Source organism: Podarcis melisellensis (assembly GCF_964234715.1).
Source record: "Podarcis melisellensis genome assembly, chromosome: 17".
Classification (NCBI taxonomy): Eukaryota; Metazoa; Chordata; class Lepidosauria; order Squamata; family Lacertidae; genus Podarcis; species Podarcis melisellensis.
The window spans coordinates 10884107-10908713 of record NC_138534.1 but is presented as its reverse complement, the minus strand read 5'-3'; the positions used below and the strand labels follow the sequence as shown (position 1 = coordinate 10908713).

Below are 24607 nucleotides of genomic sequence, written 5' to 3'. Positions count from 1 at the left end.
TCTGGTCTACCATGCCCAGGAGGAAGGCCTCCGGTTTCTTGGGTAAGGTAAATCTAAGTACCTTTTTTAATTCATTATGTATCATCTCCCAGAAGGCCTTCACTTTCGGGCAGGTCCACCAGAGGTGTAAGAATGTCCCTTCCTCCTCCTTACACTTCCAACATTTATTGTCCGACAGGTGGTATATCTTTGCAAGCTTGACTGGGGTCATGTACCACCGGTATACCATTTTCATAATATTTTCCTTCAAGGCACTACATGCCGTAAATTTCATCCCGGTGTTCCATAACCTTTCCCAGTCTTCAAACATAATGTTATGCCCCAAATCCTGCGCCCACTTTATCATGGAGGATTTAACTATCTCATCCTGTGTATTCCATTTAAGCAGCAAGTTGTACATTCTCGAAATTAACTTAGATTTTGGCTCTAGCAACTCTGTCTCTAATTTCGATTTTTCCACCTGGAAACACACTTTTTTGTCCGCTTTAAAAACTTCCTGAATTTGAGCATAGTGCAACCAATCTCGCACCTTGTTTTTTAACTTTTCCATACTCTGCAACCTCCAATTATCTCCAATTTTTTCAATTATTTCCCAATATTTAGGCCAATGGGCCTCCATATTGAGTCTTTTACGTGCTTTGGCCTCCATCGGTGAGAGCCACCTCGGAGTCTTACTCTCCAATAAGTCTTTGTATTTTGTCCAGACCATAAAAATTGCTCTTCTGACAATATGGTTTTTGAACGATCTATGAACTTTAACCTTGTCATACCACAAATATGCATGCCACCCAAAAGCATTACCAAACCCTTCCAGATCGAGGACATCGGTGTTCTCCAATAAAATCCAATCTTTCAACCAGCAGAAGGCTGCAGATTCATAATATAACCTCAAGTCAGGCAGGGCAAACCCCCCTCTTTCTTTCGCATCAGTTAGTATTTTAAACTTTATTCGGGGCTTTTTGCCCTGCCAGACAAATTTAGAAATATCCCTCTGCCATCTTCCAAAGCATTCCACCTTGTCCACGATCTGGAGGGCCTGAAACAGAAATAACATTTTCGGCAGTACATTCATCTTTATAGCAGCTATTCTACCCAACAAGGAAAGTTTCAATCTTGACCATGTTTCCAAATCTCTTTTGATCTCTGACCAACATTTCTCATAGTTATCTTTAAACAAATTCAAATTTTTGGAGGTCAGGTACACCCCTAAGTACTTTACTTTTTTAACCACATTTAGTTCCGTTTCTTTCCTGAACTCCTCTATTTCAGTAGTTGTCAAGTTTTTTGCTAGAACTTTAGTTTTTTGTTTGTTCAGCTTGAATCCCGCCACCCGACCAAAGTCAGAAATTAATTCTAACACTCTTTTAGTACTAGGGACTGGCTCCTGTAATGTTAATACCAAGTCATCTGCAAATGCTTTCAGTTTATATTGTTTCTCTCCGACCACAATTCCCCGTGCCAACCGGTCATTTCTGATCATGTTCAATAGCACCTCCAGGACTGAAATAAACAGCAGAGGAGACAGAGGGCACCCCTGTCGTGTCCCTTTTTCAATTTTGAACTCCTCTGTCACCACGTTGTTTACTATCAATTTAGCTTTTTGTTCTGAATAAATTGCTTCTATTCCATTTTCAAACCCCCGCCCTACTCCCATCCTTTCCAAATTTTTCTTCATAAACATCCAAGAAATATTGTCAAAGGCTTTCTCCGCATCAATAAAGATCAACACCGCTCTTGTATTTAAGTTTGTTTGTAAAAATTCCAGAATGTCAATGATGTTTCTTGTGTTGTCAAACAAATGCCTACCAGGGAGAAAGCCTGCTTGGTCCTTATGAATCACTTCATTTAATACTTTCTTAAACCTACTTGCCAAAATGTCTGCAAAAATTTTGTAATCCACATTTAGGAGTGAAATAGGACGGTAGTTTTTAAGTTGGGTTTTTTCAGTTTCTAATTTTGGTATCAACGTGATGAATGCTTCTTTCCACGTTTCCGGTGCCTTCCTCCCCTCCATAATCTGGTTACGAACTTCCAACAGTGGTTGTATCAACGAATCCTTCAATACCTTATAATATTTGGAAGTAAGTCCATCAGGTCCTGGAGACTTGCCTAGTTGAAGGTTCTGAATGGCACATTCAATTTCTTGGTACGTAATATTACAGTTCAAAGTTGCTCTCATTTCCGGGGGTATTTTTTGTAGTCCATTAGTTGTGAGAAATTGATCCACCTCCGAATCTTTTTGCGGCCCTTGTGAATAAAGTTCTTTGAAATATCTCTGGAAACATTTTCTAATTTCCTCGGGCTTCTGAACCATTCTCCCTTTAATCTCTAGATTTGTAACTGTATTAAGCTTTTGTCTCTTTTTCAACTGCCATGCTAGCAGTTTCCCACACTTGTTAGCTGATTCAAAAGATCTTTGTTTCATTTGTTTAATTTTCCATTCCACCTCTTGATTTATCAGTTTCGAGTATTGTGCCTGGAAAAACTTCACTTCTCTCAACACTTCCTTCGATTTAGGCCTAGATCTCAATTTTTTCTCTCCTTCTCTTATTTTCTCCAAAATCTTCTCCTTCTTTTCATTCCAGAGCCTTTTTTTAATCGTATTCTGCTGTATTAGAAACCCTCTCATAACTGCTTTACTTGCGTCCCAGATTATTCTTTTTTCCACGGTTGTCTTTAAATTTATTTCAAAATAATCCTTTAAAGCTTTTTGGGCCTTCTTGACAATCTCCTGATCTCTTAACAGAGTGTCATTCATTTTCCATCTGAAAGATCTGGTTGTATTTAATCTCAGTTCCATTCTCAAAGCATTGTGGTCGGAGCAGGTTTTTGGGCAGATTTCCACTTTTCTAGTCTTAGGTGCCAGTCCTCTAGTTATCCACATTTGGTCGATTCGCGTCCATGTCATGTGAGCTTCAGAAAAGAAAGTTCCTTCTTTCCCTAGAGGGTTCTTGATCCTCCATATATCAATCAAATCCAAATTGTCAGTCATTTCGAAAAAAGTTTTTGGTAGTCTGCCATCTTTCGTTATGTTAGCACTTTGCGACTTGTCCATATTCACTGAGACAACCCCGTTCATATCTCCCAACATAATAATGTTGTTGTAATCCGAATTTCTCAATAGCCTGAGTATGCTGGGAAACCTGATCTGATAAACACAAACACAAACAAACTTTATTACGGTCCAGAGACCAACAAAACATTACAAATCAATACAGAGTTCATACAGCTTACCTCCAGGTTAATCAAGCACTTTGTTTGGAATATTGGGCTCATTTGTTCTTTCAACCACCGATAAAAACTTTGCCACTGCCAAAGTTCTAGCTTTTGTCCGGTCTTCCAGTAGGAACCTGACATAGTGAGCCTCTGACTTTCCCGGGAAAGGCACCAGCAAGGGTAGTATCAGTTCAGCCCTGGCCTGCTCATACTTCGCACAATGTAACAAAATATGATTTATGGACTCGATGTCTTGAGCACACGAGCAAAGTCTGTCCTGGTAGGGAACTCCTCTCAACCTACCATCCAGCACTGCAGAGGGGAAGACATTCAGTCTGGCCTTGGTGAAAAGGCTTCGATAGTTAGGTACTGTCAGGTTTTTGATGTAAGGTGTTAACTCAAAGACATACCCATATTGAACTCCTGCTGCCAGTGGACTACAGACTGCGTGTGACCGAGATCGCAAGTCACTGTGTGCATTGTCCCATAATCTTTGCTTTAAAGCCTTTTGGGCGCCTTCATAGCCCAGGTAATACAGTTGGGGGGGAGACAGACCAATAGAGGTGGCTTTTTTAGCCATGGTTTTCTGCCATTTGCTGACAAATTCCTCATTGGTGATATGTTGGTACAGACCCTTCCCTAGATTAAACACTGAAATCCTGAGCCAATGTCTTAGGGCAGCCCACCATGCTCTAGCTGAAATTGGGCATTCACCAGCTTCCAACAGAAGTACGGAGTTGGGGACGCAGTTAGGTACCTGCAGCAGAGATCGTATAAATTTTGCCTGAAAGCCATCTAGCTTTGGCAGGTCCCCATTATGCCAGACATTTGCTGCATACAGGAGTTGGGAAACGGGCTTTGCGTTGAAAACCCTTAAGGCTGCTGGAACATATTTGCCGCCCTTTGTGAAGAAGAATTTATGTATGGCTAGCTTTGTAATCTCCGCCTTTTGAAGGGAGGTTTGCCAATGGTGCTTCCAAGATCTTGTATGATGGAATGTGAGCCCTAGGTAGCTGAAGTATTTTACCTGTTCGAGGTTATGGCCATCCAGCACCCATTTAGACTGGGAGAATCTTCTTTCGAAGACTAAGATTTTAGATTTTTCATAATTAATGGATAAACCATTTCCAGAACAGTAATCAGAAAATTTCCTCAACAGATAATTCAAGCCCGGCCTGGAACGCGAGATGATGGCTGCGTCATCAGCATACAACAACAAAGGGGTCCTTCTCATTCCTATTTTTGGAATGTGTCCATCTGGGTCCATTAAGTTCTCTTCTAGGTCATTTAGGAATAGGCAGAACAATGTGGGGGCCAAAATACAACCCTGTCTCACCCCCCTAGTCATCTCGATGCTGTTCGATAGCTGTCCCTGTCGACCGCATCGGACCTGCAGTTTGGTTCCATTGTACAGGGCTTTTATAAGAAAGAGAAGTCGTTTGTCCTGCAAGATCAGACTCAATTTGGACCATAGCTGGGATCTGGGGATGGAGTCAAATGCTGATTTCAGGTCCATAAAGGCCACGAAGAGTTTACCCTGTAGGTGTCTGGTATACTTCTCAGCTAGGAAGGACAGCATTAGACAGTGGTCTGTTGTTGAATGATTCTCACGGAAAGCTGCCTGGGCTTCAGATAGTATATTATGTTCATTTAGAAAAGTTGTCAATTTGCTACTGAGGAAATGGGCATATAGTTTCCCAATTATTGAGAGCAGGCTAATAGGCCTATAATTGGAAGGTACATTTGGGTGGCCTCTCTTAAAGATTGGGACTACTATAGCATGTTTCCAGCTATATGGTACCTTACCAGAGTTATTTACTACTGTAAAGAGTGCTGCCAGAAGCGGGGCCCACCAGTGCTGGTTTGATGTAATCACCTCAGCTGGGATAAAGTCTTTCCCCGGAGCCTTTCCGCTCTTTAGCTTCCCAATTAATGTATGGACTTCCTCCACAGTTACCGGCCTCCAATTAGGGAGCAGTGACAATTGTACCCTGTCATCCTCCTGTGAACTGGAAGGGAGGTTTGGACTTTCCATAAATATATTTCTGAAGTGGTTCTCCCAAACCTGAGCTGGAATGACACAGCTGGGGGCTGAGGAGCTATTTCTCATTGAGTCGGAGACCAGTTGCCAAAAGAGTTTAGTTTCATTGTTTAGTGAGGCATTCAATAGTAGGGACCAGGAATTTTGTTCGGACTGCCTTTTTTTTGAGGCCAAAAGGGCTTTGTACTCTTTTTTGATTTTGAAATAAGATTGAGGTAAGTAGCTTAATCCAGCGTTTCTATAGGCCAAATAGGCGTTCCTTAGGGCTTCCTTCTTTGTGTGGCACTCTTGGTCAAACCAACTGTGCCCTTTCGCAGTGCGTGGCTTGCCGGCTGAGTTTATGTTAACCGAGACCACATCCTGCAAGGACTCAATGAGATTTTCGTAGGCTGTCAGGGAGGAGTCTATTGATAAATTGTTTATTATAATTGATCTTAACTTAATTGCAGTTTGTGAATTCAATCTATTCTCAACTGCAATTGCTATCTCAGGTGTCCATTTTTTCCTACGCAATGCTGGATCATTTGCTTTGTCTATGTCCTCATGTTCTATGTGAGAGTGCTGAATTGAATTTTGGCCGGTAATGGAGATGATAAGAGGTAAGTGGTCACTTTCAGTCCTATTATCTATTGTGAATTTTTTAATTGATTCGAAGGCCTGTCTGTTAGTGAGACAGTAGTCTACTGTGCTGGCCCCATTTGAATTTATGAATGTGTACTCGCCTTCTCTGTCCCCGGGGAATGCCCCATTAGCAATGATCAGATCCAGACTTATTTGTAAAAAAGCCAGGCAGAATCCAGCATAGTTGATTTGGCTATCTTTCGAATGTCTACGTGGGGGTGGGTTTAGCAAGAGGGCGCTATTTTCCTTTAGATCTCTTAATATTGGGAATTTTATTTCCAGGCTATCATCATTTGAGCCTATTCTGGCATTCATATCTCCCATTAGGTAAAATGGCGAGCCAGGGTACCTAATTTGTAGGGAATAAAGGAAACTATGGATTTTACGCCACGTGCTCTCTATCTGTGTTTGCACTGTATATGGTGGAATATACACTGAAACAAAAATAATACTCTTGGATTCCATATGCAAGGTGATCCCCAGTGCCAGCTGCTCGAAAACTGAGCACTCAATAACTTGTGACGTCAATTGAGTGGAAACCAGAGTTACTAGGCCCCCCCTCGGTCGTCCCCTTCCAAGCGGTTTAGAGGCCTTGATTTCATAGACGTCGTAACCGTCAAGAGCTATGTTATCAGTTGCCCAAGTTTCCTGCAGCATTATTATGTCAAAACCCATTATATAATCACGAAATGGCTCGTCCCCAAGTTTGTTAGCCCAACCCGCTATGTTCCATGAGATAATGTTAAAGCTGCTCGTTCCATAACTGGCTTGGCTTCATTGTGGTGGGGAAATTGTTATCAGCTCTCCCACTGGTTCGGTAATGATGCAACCGTTCTTAGGGTATGCACGGTGTTGTTGTTCTCGGGGTTGATTTGCAGCATTTTCCCGATTTCCCGGCATCGACGGTGTTATTTGGATTGCTGGTGCCATCGGGGGGTCTTCGTCAAAGATAATTAAATCTGTCTCTGGCTTTCTATGTGTCCCATTTCCCTTGGGAGGGTCGTCACTTGGCATTGGCTGATCAGATTCCAGTTGGGATAGAGGGTGGTGAAATTCTGGATCTGCCAAAGGCGTAATGGAGAGTCCTATCTTTGAATTATCTAGCTTGGGCTGGCGTTCTTTGTGTGTTTGACCTTTTTGGTCTGATGTTTTCCTCTCCAAGTGAGTGTTGCAGCTGGGTTCACCGAACATATTCATCTTTGACGGCCCTTCCGAATGAATCATGGCCCTGTGGCGAAAGCCCTTCGGCAGAGAGGGTGCTGATTGCTTGGAGTTGGTCCGGCTATATGACAAGTTTGGCAGTAGTTGTTTTCGTTCTGTGTCTTTAAAAACACGCCTCAGAACAATATTATAGTCCTGTAAAATGGCCCTATATTTCAATAGCATTTTAGGGGTAGCTGAGTCAGAAAATGTCAGCGTGAGTCTAGTGTGCTGGGGGTCCGTGCAAAGCAAGTTTATCGCGATCAGAGTGTTGCAATGGATATTTAGTAAAAGCTTAAAGTTTCTCTTCACACTGTCGATTGATTTCCAGTAAGGCAGGATACCATTAAAAGGATATATGTCCAGAGCTACTTGAGTACTTTGTAGGATCAGGTCCCTACTTTCGCTTTTGTTGTTTTTAGTATTTGTAGTCTCTTGGTTATCAAGTCTGGGCCGGTTGCACCCCTGTACATGATGGTCTAGAGGGAGGGCAACGCTATGGTCGGTCTCTTTAGTACTGAGTTGGCTATTTTTGGCTGTCAGGAGCACCAACTCCGCCAGGAGAGACGTTACCTTTTGTAATTTGATGTTAATTTCCTCCACTGTTCTTGCAGTCAGCAGACAGTGGTCCGCGAGTATTTCTGCATAGAGCGGTGCCCCCTCAGATGGTAGTTCATGGGATAATTCATGAGCGCTCATCTCAGCATTCTCCCCTGGGTGATCTCCGCCCAATAAAGCATCCCCACCTACCTGGGAATGAGTTCTGTTTGGTGTGGTAGGTTCTGAGTTCTGTGCTTTTACAAAATCATCCATTTTGCTCTGCTTTCTCTTCTGTGGGCTCCCTTCTGGAGATGAGGCCGGTCGTTTCTTTTTCCTAGTCATTTTCCAGGGATAGAGCCGCTGTAAATCAGAGCAGCTTCTGCTGTAAATCAGGAAGCTCGGCGTCTACCCACGATAGGGCGTCTAATCTCCACTCCTGCTGGGCTGGAGCTAATTAGGGCTTTCTAGACTTTCTGTAACTCAGGCCCTTGACCTAAGCTTTGTAAATTAATAGCTGCCAACTAACAAAAATAAAGAACTGAGGCTGATAAAAGCTAATAAAAACTGATAAAAAAGCTAGTAAAAACTGATAAAAATAATAAAAACAGCATCAACTGATGCGGAGTTCAAGTCGACGCTACTACTAACGACGACGCCATCTTTTCATCATTTCTGATCATGTTCAATAGCACCTCCAGGACTGAAATAAACAGCAGAGGAGACAGAGGGCACCCCTGTCGTGTCCCTTTTTCAATTTTGAACTCCTCTGTCACCACGTTGTTTACTATCAATTTAGCTTTTTGTTCTGAATAAATTGCTTCTATTCCATTTTCAAACCCCCGCCCTACTCCCATCCTTTCCAAATTTTTCTTCATAAACATCCAAGAAATATTGTCAAAGGCTTTCTCCGCATCAATAAAGATCAACACCGCTCTTGTATTTAAGTTTGTTTGTAAAAATTCCAGAATGTCAATGATGTTTCTTGTGTTGTCAAACAAATGCCTACCAGGGAGAAAGCCTGCTTGGTCCTTATGAATCACTTCATTTAATACTTTCTTAAACCTACTTGCCAAAATGTCTGCAAAAATTTTGTAATCCACATTTAGGAGTGAAATAGGACGGTAGTTTTTAAGTTGGGTTTTTTCAGTTTCTAATTTTGGTATCAACGTGATGAATGCTTCTTTCCACGTTTCCGGTGCCTTCCTCCCCTCCATAATCTGGTTACGAACTTCCAACAGTGGTTGTATCAACGAATCCTTCAATACCTTATAATATTTGGAAGTAAGTCCATCAGGTCCTGGAGACTTGCCTAGTTGAAGGTTCTGAATGGCACATTCAATTTCTTGGTACGTAATATTACAGTTCAAAGTTGCTCTCATTTCCGGGGGTATTTTTTGTAGTCCATTAGTTGTGAGAAATTGATCCACCTCCGAATCTTTTTGCGGCCCTTGTGAATAAAGTTCTTTGAAATATCTCTGGAAACATTTTCTAATTTCCTCGGGCTTCTGAACCATTCTCCCTTTAATCTCTAGATTTGTAACTGTATTAAGCTTTTGTCTCTTTTTCAACTGCCATGCTAGCAGTTTCCCACACTTGTTAGCTGATTCAAAAGATCTTTGTTTCATTTGTTTAATTTTCCATTCCACCTCTTGATTTATCAGTTTCGAGTATTGTGCCTGGAAAAACTTCACTTCTCTCAACACTTCCTTCGATTTAGGCCTAGATCTCAATTTTTTCTCTCCTTCTCTTATTTTCTCCAAAATCTTCTCCTTCTTTTCATTCCAGAGCCTTTTTTTAATCGTATTCTGCTGTATTAGAAACCCTCTCATAACTGCTTTACTTGCGTCCCAGATTATTCTTTTTTCCACGGTTGTCTTTAAATTTATTTCAAAATAATCCTTTAAAGCTTTTTGGGCCTTCTTGACAATCTCCTGATCTCTTAACAGAGTGTCATTCATTTTCCATCTGAAAGATCCGGTTGTATTTAATCTCAGTTCCATTCTCAAAGCATTGTGGTCGGAGCAGGTTTTTGGGCAGATTTCCACTTTTCTAGTCTTAGGTGCCAGTCCTCTAGTTATCCACATTTGGTCGATTCGCGTCCATGTCATGTGAGCTTCAGAAAAGAAAGTTCCTTCTTTCCCTAGAGGGTTCTTGATCCTCCATATATCAATCAAATCCAAATTGTCAGTCATTTCGAAAAAAGTTTTTGGTAGTCTGCCATCTTTCGTTATGTTAGCACTTTGCGACTTGTCCATATTCACTGAGACAACCCCGTTCATATCTCCCAACATAATAATGTTGTTGTAATCCAAATAGTCCAGCATAATCTCATGCATCTTCTTAAAGAATTCCGATTTTCCTTCATTTGGGGCGTATATTCCTAAGATTAAAAACTTTTCTCCTTGTGTCTGAATTTCAATCACCAAAATTCTGCCCTGTTCATCTTTAAATACAAATTTTGGTGACAGGCTCTCCTTTGCATATATCACCACTCCTCTTTTCTTAACTTTATCCGATGAAATAAATTCTTGGCCTAACCTTTTATTGATTAACACTTTTCTGTGGAGTCTTGTCACATGTGTTTCTTGCAAGCAGACAATGTCCAATTGTTCTTTTTTCAAAATATGAAATACTTTTTTCCTTTTTTCTGGGGAATTCCCGCCATTTATATTCCAGCTAAGAAGCTGTAGAGACATCCTGGTCTAATTCTTAGGTATCACAATTGGGTGTCTAAGTTTCCCTCCGTTCCCGAAGGGTGTGGTGCCGGTCCACATCCAGATGGTACACGTCCTGGTGGTGATCCCGGTGGTGGGGGCCAAGAAGCTGCAGCTCTCTTTTGGAGGTCCTCCTCGTTGTCGTGTAGGAACTTCTGCTGGTCCTCTGGTGTTTTAATTCTTACCTTCCTTCCTTTGTAGGTGAATGATAGACCTTGAGGGAATTCCCACCTATAAGGAATTGCGTTGTACCTTAACAGTTTAGTCAAGTCTATATATGAGGCTCTAAGATCCAACAGATATTTAGGGATGTCTCTATAAATTTCTGCCCTTTTGCCTTCTACTTCCAGAGATTTTTTAAAATGTAGGCCTAATATCTTATCTCTTTCCTCTCTTGTTCTCAAACAGACCAAACAGTCTCTGGACTTGTCTTTCTTAACCGATCTTCCCAATCTGAAGGCCGTCACAATTTTAAAGTCTTTGTCTTCCTCAACCCCCCAAAATTTAGAAAATAACAGCGTCAAAAATCCCTCTAGGTTGCCCTGCTCCAGTTCTGGAACGGCCCTCAGCCTAAGATTACTTTCCTTACTTTTCAGTTCCACCAGTGACAGGTAGGCTTGCTGTTCTCCTACCTGTCTTTTCAGAGGTCTTACTTCCCCTTTGATCTCCTCAACCTTTTTGCACGCTTGCTCAGCTTTTTGATTGGCTTCCGCAGCTAATTTATAATTCTCTGCCGTAGCTCCTTGCAATTTCTCAATAGCCTGAGTATGCTGGGAAACCTGATCTGATAACTTACTAATAGTGGATGTAGCTCGGTCAATTTTAGATGACTGATCGTCCACCTTCTTATTCAAGAGTGCCAATTGTTCCAAAATTTGTTTCAGGACTGGATCAGATCCTCCAGTTGCCATATCTTCTGTAACAGGCGTTTCAACTTCCTCCTCCTGTGCCGTCAGCACAGTTGGGACAGAAGATCTGCGTTGATGAGTTAACGTTGTTTGAACAAGTTGCCCAGATTTCTTATCTTTTTCTTTAGCTTTAGCTGCTCTTGTTTTCCCTGAGCCACTCATTCCCCAGCTGCCTTTGTTCAAGGTCAAATAGTCTTTCAATCCATGAGAAAGACCAGTCCAGAATGTAAACAATTAAACCGCAAAAAATCTCAATATGATACAGTTCCCAGACCTCTATACCTCCGCAATTCCTCTAGGGGGGGTGTTTCGCAGTTTCATAGGAAGGAAGGTTTCTTTTCCGCCATTAAAGTTCCTATTTCGACCTTTGTAATCCCCAAGTTCAAAAAAGAGGCTTCCAGATAATTCTGTTTCAAAATAGTGCCACAAGGTGACAGAAAGGTTCCAGCATCAGTGTTAAAGCGCTAGTGTATCAATCAATGTAACAGTTTATACTTCAGAAAAAGTTTCAGCAGTTTGACAGTTCTCCTTTTACACACTGGCAGCCCGACAGCTCGGTTATCCCCTTTAACTCCACATCGCTCAAAGGTAGGGAGAAAGTTCCGTAGCAAAAGAAAACCAAAAAGTTTAACCAATATATCCTTTTAACTTCTAAGTACACAGTCTGTTAATGCCCCTTCGTTCTGCTTTCAGAGTCTCTTTTTCAGCGCTTCAGCCCACTTCAAATTCTTTGCTTTGCTCTGGCTAGCAGGATCGGGAGACGGACTTCCTGTTACTCGCCTCCCGTTTTCAGCCGAATTAATCAAATTAAAGCCAATCTTTGGTACCCCTTACTCACGGGTAAATTACAGCCAATTCCGATGTTTTCCAAGAAGAAAGGTCGATGCTCATCAGCAGCAGCAGCGCGGCTTCACTTCCGCGAAAAGAGCGATGAACTCACAGCGCCGCTCCCCCTTTCACGTTCCAGAGCCTCTTACGAGGTCCCTTCTTCGTTTCTGGGGGGGCTTCTGGCACCCGCCGAGTCCCACGGCCGCAGGCTCGCTCTGCCTGCGGTTTATCTTAATGGGTCTCCACTTTGCCGCAGCGGACGACCCTTTTTCGCGGAGCCCCTCTTCACACAGTAAAGAGGACCGCCATTGCCGTTTTGCGCCGCCTCCGGAACTTCCTTTAGTCTTGATTTTTAACCAGCTGGTGTCTTTCAATAAAGCAAGTCCATAATTGTAATTCCATTAAGTTGAACGTCTTCAACAGTCAAATTCTGAAACTCTTTCACAGAAGTGAGATAGTTTCCAGAGAGTCAGTCCAGTCTTTTTCCCTAGAAGGGAAAATTTAAAGTACTCTTGTAGCAAGGATTTTTAAAGTACCTGTGACCCACTCAAATTGTGTCCAAGAATTGACAGACGCAGCAGTGGTATTTTATTGCTGAGCAATAATGACCCAGTGGAATGGTTTCCAAAGGTGTCGTAGCTCTAGCGCCCTGAGGCTTTATACCTGAGTACATACATCATAAAACATGACATAATCATATACAATCGCATATTGCAGCAAAAATAAAACCAATGAGCACATGCATAAACCTTGCCCTTGACCATGTAAAGAATTCCTCCCAACTTCTGCTTTCCCCAGAAGGTACATCAGCCTGACCTTTCCCCTGATTTATAGTAAGAAAGGAGAAAAGAAACTTATTCGCCCCTTACTGTATTGATAACCCTCCTACACAACATCTGTTATAAACGGGGACATTGTGGTTAGCGTTTTCCTGTTTTTAGCTGCGGAGGAGCTTGCCTGGACGGAGGAAATGGCCAGCACACCAGATTTATTGCTTCCTACTATGTTTGGGTGCATTAGAAGAACAAGGGGAGAGAAATGGGGCAGAGGTCATTTTGGAGTTCTAAATTCTAAGCATTTCACTCTTAGCTCTGCAGAAGCCTTCATGATTCAAGCACCCTTCGTATACATGAATATATAGAAATCATCGGAGGGCCGCTAGGGGCGCGTTGGAAGATGGCCGACAATACCATCTCTCCGGCTCACATGAGGTAATTAAGCGGCTGATATGGGAGTATGCAGCCTCCCTTGTTACCCCAAGGGACTGGGGAACACTGCCTCGCCTGCGGTTGCCATAAATCACCCCCAAGTTCGAAAGAAGGGGGTGAGGGCACAAGGCGCACAGCACCCATGTGGGTCGGCTCTCCCGGACGCTGTCTCTGATCACGCGGCCTGGTTGCAGCAGCTCAAAATAATCAATTAGAGAGAAGCAAATGCACATATTTCGAGTGAAGAACGGGAGTATAGACTGCTAATTAAAGTGACCTCTGTGAAGTGGAGCGATGGGTTGGATTCAACAGGAATAAATCAAGAAGAAGACACATCAAAGGGTCGGTATGTCAGAACGGGACGGAATGGGGGGACTTTTCTTTTTTTACCTTATGTGATTACCTAACAACCCCCCCCCGAAAGAATCGTTGCAATTACTGATTATAAGCGGGAGGATTAAGAACTGTGTGGAAATAAATTACTAATCAAAGACATGGCTTGTGAAATATTTGGAAAGGAATGAAAGGCCTTTGGAATGATGCAGTTATAAAAGGAGACTCGTTAGGAGGCAGGCCTGGCGGCAAGATTTACGATCGAGGGGGAGGAGACCATGGTTTTGTTATTATATCGGACTGTGAGTTTGACCTGGCAGAACCCCCTAAGAGAGGAGAGAGTGCAGGCCTGCAAGGATTAAAAGGCAGACTTTAAGAATGTTTTGTACGGAAGTGCTGAAATGGCGTCTGGCTGTTTGAATATGGCTCTTGGAGGAACGGAAAATTCACACAGGATATAACAACATTTGTTTTCAACCCGCTTGGGAGACTAGCAGAGGTCACAAAGAAGGGAATATACGATAACAACAAGAAGATGAAGAAAACAATAGAGAGAAGATTGGGCAGAACTGTGAATACTATTTGGACAGAACTGTGAATATTAAAGCAGCAGCAAGAGAGATGTTTGGATCCCTTTCTGAGCTCGAAGCATGGGTACCCCCAACAAAAATTTTAAAAAATTGGCTTTGTAATTTGGAATTAATGTGATTCGATTGGTTTGTTAATAAAAATTATATTTAAAAAAAGAATATATAGAAATCATCATAAAGATATATGGTTATACGGTATATAGATATATATGGATAGCTGATTTTATAGAAACCGTAAGGGTAAAATTCATCCAGGTGATTCTGCTTCACTCTTAACCTTATAATCTTCTCAGGTTTAACCTCCATTTTAAGTCAAGTTCAATCTCACCGTGTGCTATGTCCAAGTTCAACTCAAGACCATTATTTTAGAAAATCTTGGCATAATTGGAAGCTGGGGGCAGTCTTTTAATCCTAATTGTTCATTAGATAACTTCTCTTCCAAAGTAAATTTCATCCACACATATATTTTGTGCCTATAGCACCAGTAATGGGAGTGGACTTCCTTTTATCACTCCCATTTTCTTGCCAAAATTAGGCAAATTAATGAATTCCTTAATATTTCCTCACCTTCCAGTTGGCACAGTATGCTGGAAAGGTAACCACTAATGACTGGATCAGAGGCTTTGTTTTTGTGGAGCTGTGCTGGTGCCTAGCTCACCAGTGCCTTTGGCTCCTCCCCTCCCCACTCTGTTCCTTTCACTGCAGCACCATCAGTGAGTCGCAGGATCCCAGGACACCCCAATGCTCCTCTTGGGGTTTTGCGGGGAGGCATATCACCTCTTCCCCTTTACTCCACAAAGCCGAATCTGACATAGCTGTCAGATTCGTGGTCCGCCTGCCATGTTGTGGAGACCCGGATGTGGGAAGTTTTTTTAACGTTTAAAGGTAAAGGGACCCCTGACTATTAGGTCCAGTCGTGGCCAACTCTGGGGTTGCGGCACTCATCTCGCTTTATTGGCCCAGGGAGCCGCCGTACAGCTTCTGGGTCATGTGGCCAGCATGACTAAGCCGCTTCTGGCGAACCAGAGCAGCGCATGGAAACGCTGTTTACCTTCCTGCCTATTTATCTACTTGCACTTTGACGTGCTTTCAAACTGTTAGGTTGGCAGGAGCAGGGACCGAGCAATGGGAGCTCACCCCGTCGCGGGGATTCGAACTGCCGACCTTCTGATAGGCAAGTCCTAGGCTCTGTGGTTTAATCCACAGTGCCACACGCATCCCATTTAATGTTTAATGTTTATTATTATTATTGTTATTGTTATTATTATATGTTGGAAACCACCCAGAGCAGGGTATTATTATTATTATTATTATTATTATTATTATTATTATTATTATTATTATTATTATTGAATGAATGAACAGGGCATCCCTATTTGGAGAAATGATGGAGGGTATGCATTATGATAACACCCATTGGCAGATGTATATAATTTACAGTATATAAAATAATCATTTATATAAAATACACTTATATAAAATAAATTTATCCCTTTCATCTTGTTCTTGTGTTTGGCTTTGGGTTCTGAGGGACTGTTCTTTTTTGGTGTGTGTGAGAGAGATTCAGCATGGGATTGGCATGCAGGTGGTGAGTCCTTCCAGGTGCCTCAATGGTCCTGGAAAAAAGACTCTCCTGGAAGCAGAGGCCCTGCTCCCTCCCCTCTGTTTTAGCTGGATAACGTCCCTTCCTTTTGTGCCACACCCTCCCTGGGGAAAGGTAAATTGCAGCTGACATGCAGCTGGAGTATTCAGCTGGTGACCTTGAGTGAACAGCACCTCAGGCAGGTAAGTGCTCACCTGAGAAAAGAGAATAGGAGAGGGGTAGAAAGGCCCTCAAGGAGGGAGAGAACAAATACCTGGAGCACTGAATGAGATTTCCTTTGAAACTGATGATGGCAAAGGTGTTTCATAGAGCAGGCATGTATTTATATAACCATTTGCTTGGTCACCAAAGGTGACCAGGAGATGTATGCAGGTGAGTGAGATGGGGGCTGCTGGGGGCTGATCACTCTGTCTCTCATATGGCAGCCCCTTGTGTTTTTATACTGTTTTTATACTGTCTCTGGAGGAGACCTATTCTAAGGTTGCCATATTTCAAACGGTGAAAATCAGGACACAAAAGTTGCTGAAGTGGCAGTTGTTGAATTTTGCGGGGAGGGAAACGTTGTTGAGTTTTTGTTGAGGGGAAGTTGTTTGTTGAGCTTTTTGGCAAAATTGTAAAAAAGAAAGAAAAAAGACGTGGAACCACCCAAAAGAAAGCGCAGGTGTGCCTGGACCATTTCTCCATATTCAGCAAAAAGCTGTTTCTTCTTCTGGTGGAGAAGCAGAACAGGCAAGTCAGCTCAATCTGTACTGGAGCCAAGAATGAAGTCTGGAGAAGGGCAATAATAATAATTTATTTCTACCCCGCCTATCTGGCTGGGTTTCCCCAGCCACTCTGAGCGGCTTCCAACAGAAGGTTAAAAATATATTAAAATATCCGTCATTAAAAACTTCCCTAAATTGGGCTGCCTTCATGAGGCCGGAATAACATCGTCCAGCTGTGAAGAGTGAAGGCTGCTCCCTGCAAGGCCCTTTCCACCTGGCCTAGGGGCAGGGCCCATACTCACCAGCCGTACTAATGAGGCTAATAATAATAATAATAATAATAATAATTTATTTCTACACCGCCTATCTGGCTGGGTTTCCCCAGCCACTCTAAGCGGCTTCCAACAGAAGGTTAAAAATATATTAAAACATCCATCATTAAAAGGTTCCCAAAAGAGGGCTGCCTTTATGAGGCCAGGGAAAATCGCCTGACTGTGAAGCATGAAGGCCGCTCCCTGCAAGGCCCTTTCCACCTGAAGAGGCTCCTCAGGAGGCTGGAGGAACATTGCCCGGATATTGTTTTATTGTTTATCCACTATTATATATTCTTTCCATCGAACCCTTAACAGCATCAATAAAACACAATGTAAAGTTTTGGAGTGTTGATATACAAGGTTAAAGTCCACACGATCACGTTGTTCCCACATGAAATTGTGCTTTTATTGTCTAACCCAGAGGAAATGATGCCTGAAGTTTGGGGAGAATTAGACTATTGAAGCAAAATCTGTTGGCAACTTAGCTAGCTTCAACATTTCCCTTTGATAACTAAAGTATTTGGGAACATGTATCTATAAAGAAAATAAATTTTGTTCTCTTGCTCTGGCAGGGCAAACAGAAAATGAAAACTAGGGGAATCTAAATCTCTCGTGCCTTGAATGCATCATCATAGCAAAGATGTCAATTCTTGCAAGGTTTCTTCCTTATTATTCCAAGTTTTACCAATTGTGATTGCTCCTGAGAGACAGGGTCCAATTCAGAAGTACCCTCAAGCTGTAGACCTGCTCCTTCCAGCATTATGCATAGCATAGAGAAAGCAGATTCAGAAAGCCTTTTCTCCCTCTCTAATAACACTTGAACTTGTGGATGTTCAGTGAAGCTGAAGGTTGCAAGATTTAGGACAGATAAAAAAAATACTTCTTCACTTCAAACGATGGAACTCTCACCCCATTATGAGGCAGGACTCGTAATTGCTTCGTTTTGCGTTAAAGGTATTCTGTGGCCAAATATAGCCTATGTAGCCTGCCAATGAGAACAAGTACAGGAGGTTGTTGACATTTCTTCCAGCAATCTTAATTCCAGTTTGGGATTCATCCAGTCCAGCCATTCGCATGATGAATTTTACATATGAGTTAAATAAGCAGAGAGACAATACACAGTACAATCCCCAAGAGTACATATTTTCCTTCCAGAAACAGATTGCAAGGGCAAGAAGGCAGGTATTATTAGCAGGTCTTGAGTGTGTCGGCAATTGGCAGACTGATTCTCCGTACGCCCAGCCTGATCCCCAAAGCTCCCCTTGTGTGCGCGTGCACACACACACACAGAGAAAGAGAGAGAGAGAGAGAGAGAGAGAGAGAGAGAGAGAGAGAGAGAGAACAGAATTCAACTCCCTTTCACTGGGCTTCTCTTTTGCAGGTTGCTTTTGGAAACAGGATAGAGGTGGCCAGGATCTCTCCCCCACCCATGTAGTCTGCAAGTGCCTTCCTCCTGCCCACCAAAAGTATGGAAGGTGCCAGGAAGATGCTCATGACCAAGCTGCAGAATTTGCCCACTGTGGTCCTCTTCTGCTCTATTTTCCTTTTCCTACTTGTTGCGAAGAGCAAATGGGAGTCTCTTGAGACGCTTTTCTCACCGCACAACATCAATCTCAAGGGCGGTCCAGATTCCGCAGGCGATCATAAAAGTGCCATGGTATTTGAATGGGAATCTGGACTGGAGAGGACAAAGGAGACCAAGCCCTCTGGTCTGATTTCCCCACCACAACCAGTGGCCAAGCGGCATCCCTTGGAGGTTGTCTATTCCACTGATTATAAGTTCCTTCTCAACGAGCCAAAGAAATGCCTGGAGAGGAGCCGTTTCTTGATCCTGCTGGTGATAACTAAGCCCCAGGATTTTGCCACGAGGCAGGCCATCCGGCAGACATGGGGCAATGAGAGCTCAGTGCCTGGGGTTTCCATTCTTTGTCTTTTTCTGACGGGTGTCCACCCAAAATTTAGATACCCGCTCCAGGACCTTTTGGAAGAGGAGAGTTCCATCCACAAAGACATTATTCAGCAGGACTTCCTGGATACCTACAACAACCTTACCCTGAAGACTCTGATGGGCATGGAGTGGATAAGCAAGTTCTGCCCCAATGCCACCTACGTGGTGAAGGCAGACAGTGACATCTTTCTTAATGTGAACTACATGGTGTCCCAGCTGCTGCAGCCTCACCTGCCACCCAAGAAGAACTACATGACAGGGTACATCTGTAGGAATTTTAAGCCAGTGCGTAATAAGGCCTCCAAGTGGTATGTGCCACGGGAGGTGTACCCCAATGAGACCTACCCGCCCTACTGCGCAGGCCCAGGGTATGTGTTCTCTGGGGATCTGGCCAAGAAGATCTACCAGGTAGCAAAGACAATCAGGGTCATTAACATGGAAGATGTCTTCATGGGAATCTGCCTGCATGAGCTGGGCATCAGTGTGACAAACAGCCCCGGGGGTCTTTTCAAGACGTTCCATGTCAACTATGAGAAGTGCAAGCTCTCCACGGTGGTGGTGGTGCATCCTCTGGTGGTGCCAGAGGAGCTGCTGCAGATTTGGCCTGGCTTTCGGGACCAGAACCAGACTTGCAAGAGTTAAAAGGGAGGGAGGTGAACAGACACACAGCCTCTTGTGGAGAAGTTGGCATAGAGGACTGGCAACATGCGGGCATGTTCCTGTACAATGGACAAATCCATGCCAACAAATTGCAATGAGGGAAGGGAAGGATGGCTCAGAGAAGAAGGGAGATTCTGTGCTCTCCTCCCTGTAGAATCTCTAGCAACTTGTTGCCCATAGCAACTTGTTTGGCCCGTTCTGAACTGACCACTGTGCCACTAATGTGCCAAATTGACAAGCTCAGAGTTTTGAGATCATCACAGCCACCGGAAGAGAGCAACCCTCAAGCCATGCAGGTGTGGCACTAGGTGTAGGATTGCCATACGTCCAGGAATTCCTGGAAATATCCTCTTTTGGGGGTCCTACATGCCCATCCAGGTGGAATTTTACATTTAAATAAATTGTTCGGGATTTTGGGTTTTAAAATATATATACATTTTTTGTGTGTAATAGCTGGGCGATGTCCCTCCCGCTTCATGAAGAGCCTCTTCAGTAGGGCTGGTCAGTGTGGGCCTTGCTCCCTAGGTCAGGTGGACAGGGCCTTGCAAGGAGTGGCCTTCACACTCACAGCCGGGCAATGTATATTTTTATATATATATATAAAAGCACAGAAGATGACAAATAAGTCTTTTGCACAACTGGCAACAACCCAAAGAGGCATGTGCTCTGTGGAGTATGGCTTCCTACTGTGAAGGAAACCTCTACTGATCTGCTTTAAATTACTCCCCAAATCAACACAGACTGTGGAAACGTCACACTGGACTTCAAGCATCTGGCATTGAGTGCCTCCCCATTATTCCTCCAGACTCTGGGTCCTGGGTTTCCACATGAGATGCAAAAGCTGCTCTCATCAGAAACGAGATTTGGGGAGCCATGTCATCAGCTGGTGTTGGTCCACTGTGCTTCATTAAGTCCAGGGTTCACACAGCTGTCTACCAGGAGATTTTGGAGCACATCATGCTTCCTTCCGTTGACGAGCTTTATGGGGATGCTGACTTCCAGCAGGACTTTGGCACCTGCCCACACTGCCAAAAGTACCAAAAGATGGTTCAATGTCCATGGGATTACTGTGCTTGATAGGCCAGCAAACTTGCCTAACATGAACCCCATAGAGAATCTATGGGGCATTGCCAAGAGACAGATGAGAGACATGAGACTGAGCAATGCAGAAGAGCTGAAGGCTGCTATTGAAGCATCCTGGTCTTCCATAACACCTCAGCAGTGCCACAGGCTGATAGCATCCATGCCACAACGCACTGAGGCAGTAATTGATGCAAAAGGGGCCCAAACCAAGCACTGAAGACATATGCATGCTTCTACTTCTCGGAGGTCCAATATTGGTCTATTTGCAATCCTTGTTTTGCTGATTTCATTTAATATTCTAATTTTCTGAGACTGTTAATTTGGGGTTTTCATCAGCTGTATGCCATGATCATCACAATTATAACAAATAAAGGCTAGACATATCTCGCTTTGCATGTCATGAGTCTATCTCATATATTCGTTCCACCTTTTAAGTTGAGTTACTGAAATAAATGAACTTTCCCACAATATTCTAATTTTCCAAGTTTCACCTGTAGTATAGGGATATTTTTAAATGTTTGTTTTATTGTTTTTATATATGCTGGAAGCTGCCCAGAGTGGCTGGGACAACCCAGTCAGATGGGCAGGGTATAAATAATAAAATGACTATTATGGAATAGGACGTCACGTCTCTCTTTTCAATAGAGAAATGTTTGATCCTGGAATTGTGTCTTGATGTGCTGCAGAGAAGTTTAGAGCTTCTGACCCACAACCAGAGGGGAGGCCAAAGCTAAACAGATGAAGTCCAAGATGATTAATTTACTTGGACCGAGAAATTTGTGATGATACCAAGACAAGGAACTCTGTGGAGGCCCAAGACAGAAGGCCATGCAAGCAGCTGCCCACCGGGGGAGCAGGGCAGAGGTTTGAGTCTGTTAATCGGAGACTCTTTAGTTTTCCTGCTGGCCTTAGCAATGGATTTTGTAGCACAGTGCTTTTTTGCGTGTTTATGATTTTTTACTATTAAATGTGATTTTTTAAAAAAGAATTGCTCTGGTAATTGTTGGTGTGTTTGAAAGCTACCTTTGAGATGTAGCTCTGGCTGAACTATGCACAAAGGAGGAGGGAGGAGGAAGCCCGAAGAATTCCTGAGGAACTGGAAATTGCTGGGTTGGTCTAAAAGTATTGTATTATCTGCTTCGATTTGTTCTAAATGCCTCTACTTACATTTTCTGTTATTTCTTTTTACAGGAAAGTTGTGTACTTTTCCTGTCAGCACCTCTGGGTCAAATGTGTGCCTTGGGAAGAGGTTGATGGTATGGGGTTGTGGGTTCCCTGTTTGATCAGTACTTTTGAGAATTAAGATGAGCTGACATTTGATTCAGCAGTTTAAAAATGTGGGCCAACCTGGTTTCCCTGGACCTGGGCATCCTGGGGAGATAAGCCCTTAGGCCCAGTTATCAACTCATGCATGCCAAAACAATTGCCACCATAGTGGCTTTTGGGCTCCACATTCTGGCCAAAAGACTTGCTGCTTATATAAATCAATATAATATAAATCAATTCTTCCAACTCCTACACTTGAAACTACTTTTCTCAGCTCTCTTCCTTCAGATCCCTGCTCAACGTTATGATTTCTTTGTGGACTCTCTTATCTGCATTGCAATAGTAGCAAAGCTGTTAAGTCAGAGATGGAAAACATGTCCATGCCCTCCAATATGTTGTTGGGCTGGAGCTTCCATAATCTCCAGCCAGCATGGCCAATGGTCAGGGATGGTGGAACAGTCCAGCACCTGTAGATCACAAGTTCCCCATCTGTGCTTTAAATACATGCAATGCAACCTCACCTTCCCACATTTTCTCTCTCACAATAAAGGAATGTAGGACTTTGACTTCAGAACAGTGCCTTGTTTTATTTGGCCATACTTGGCCACGTTCGTTGGTGCAGAGGGGGCAAAGGCTAAAAAATGTAGGCATCCAAGACAAACTGAAGTGAGTTGATGGAGGCCATTTTCCTAAAGGGGGGAAGAGGCAAGAAGAGCAGTCCAGCTTCTGATGCCATAGCAACACCTAGTGGCAAAATCAGGCATTTTGAGTACCTTGACACTTTTGCCTTTTCTTTTACTGGAAAAAGGGAAGGGGGGTAGTGCTGGCTAGAGCTGGTGAAAATGTTTCCATCTTCCTCTGTTTAAGTTGCTGAGTTGCAGCACTTCAAACAAGTGCAGTGACAGATATAGTGATACCTTGGTTCTCAAACTCAAATCAGTTCCAGATGCTTCCAAAACCATAGCAGCTTTCCCATTGAAAGTAATGCAAAATTGATTAATCTGTCCCAGACAAATAAAAACAGGCAAAAGTTCTCCGAGGAGCCAGTTGGCTTCTCTCCATCCACCCCAGGCCAGCTTTTCTGGATCCCCCCCCCCAAGCACCCATTCCTCACCTTCTTCAGGGCTAGCAGAAGCAGAAGCAGCCCATGCCATTTGGATGTGTTCTCTTCACTGAAGAATTTACTGCAGTGGCAATGACAGCATCCTGCCCACACTGTCCCGTGCCCTGTGAGGCAGTCACTTCTGGGGCAGCAGAGGGACTAAGCGGTGCAGGGCAGCAGCAAAATCTGGAAGCCGAGAAGGGGGTCTTTGATGCTCAGCATGCCCTTCCCCAACTCGGTGCCTGCCGTGGCAACAAAATCCAGAAGCAGAGCGCGGGGGTCTTTGATATGGCGGTGTGCAACTCCCCCCCCCCCCATGTAGCTGCGAGAGGTGTACGGCACACCAGGCAACATCTAGTGTGCCGCGGAACAGTGGTTGAAAAACACTGCTCTAGGGAGTGTTTCCCGCAGCGGCTGGCGCCGAGTTAGGGAAGGTTGTGCTGAGCAGGCAAACAATGTCGCTGCCGCCCATGCCGCCAGATCCCTCTGCCACTGCCGTTGCTACAGCATCAGTGACCCTCTTCTTGGCTTCCGGATTTCGCTGCCGCGGCCGGTGCTGAATGAGGGGAGACCATGTTGAGCAGGCAAGTGATGTTGCTGCCTCTATGAGCCGCTTGTTCCCTCTGCCATTGCCGTTGCTGCAGCATCAGCCACCCCCGCTTCCAGTACTGGGTGTCGCCAGTGGCTGGCACCGAGTAAGGGGAGCCCAGGTCCGGAGGCAAGCGAGTGTGGTACTCAAAACGGAAGTGTATCCCCCCCCCGGGTATGTTTGGGTTCCAAAAAAAGATCGAAAACCGGAACACTCCTTTCCGGCTTTGAAGCGTTCAGGTTCCAAATAGTTTGTGAACTAAGCTGTTCGAAAACCAAAGTACCACTGTAGTGTTTAAATTACCCAGCTTCCAACTGGGATTAAACTTGAAGAAAATGTAAATGAAATCTAGTAACTGCACAGGTTCCCTTTCCAATTACAATTCTATTCTTCTATGAATCTGTACCTCAGTATCATCGTAAGAACTCTGATAGGGTGTGTGTGTGTTAGGAAATGGTACAAACACTATTTTTGGCTTGTATTTACAGCTATTTGTTAGTAAGCTTATTTCCAATTTACCAGAATAGCTAGAGTACGCTTCATCAGTATCACACGCAAATTGTACCTTGTTGCTTCAGCTTTGATGTGTCCTTTATTTTTAGTCTTGATACTAGGCAGTTTTTAACATATTTCAACTTTGAGGCCTGCTTCTAAGTATCAACATAAGTTTTTCTGGGACCCTTTAGCTTTGATTCTTTAGTTTGTCCCAGCAGTTAGTTGCGATTTTAAAACAACCATATATGCTGCACAAGGCAGAATATGGTTACTATAGCTTTTAGGGGCGGGCAAAACAGATAAACAATTAATGACTGAAGACTCAAAATAAGAGTTGGACAAAATCACCAGTGTTTCTTGTTCCTTACCCCATTACTGTTTCATTGTTACCAAAGCTGACTCTCATTCTTCCACCATCACTTCATCAGACTCTGTAATTCACATAACTGTTTTCTTGTGAAAGACTAAAAAAAGGCCGTTAGAGATGTTAATACAACTTGAGTGTTACTGGCCATGCAAAGTTTGCGGCTTTATAAGGGATTTTTTGAAAGTTACCATAAATTATTAGGATACAACAACCTAACGGCTTGCTTTGAAAGTTGAGAGGCAGTTGGTAGCAATCAGGTTATGGGATTTAGGCAGAA

General features: G+C 43.4%; 2 pseudogenes across 3 annotated transcripts in view; both read left to right on the top strand.

The window, feature by feature from the left end:
• Positions 1-19680, top strand: part of LOC309360052 (beta-1,3-galactosyltransferase 2 pseudogene) — a 96738-nt pseudogene extending 77058 nt beyond the window's left edge. The window contains exons 1-2 of one of the 2 annotated variants that reach the window (XR_014173416.1): positions 15917-15984; positions 18202-19680. The product of XR_014173416.1 is annotated as a beta-1,3-galactosyltransferase 2 pseudogene (transcript). Of the gene's footprint in view, positions 1-15916; positions 15985-18201 lie in introns of those variants that run through there. The other variant, XR_014173415.1, reaches the window with a different exon arrangement.
• LOC309360048 (beta-1,3-galactosyltransferase 1 pseudogene) overlaps positions 1-20906 on the top strand; it is a 101259-nt pseudogene extending 80353 nt beyond the window's left edge. The window contains exon 3 of the transcript XR_014173414.1: positions 19882-20906. The product of XR_014173414.1 is annotated as a beta-1,3-galactosyltransferase 1 pseudogene (transcript). The remainder of the gene's footprint in view (positions 1-19881) is intronic.
• The last annotated feature ends 3701 nt before the right edge of the window (positions 20907-24607 follow it).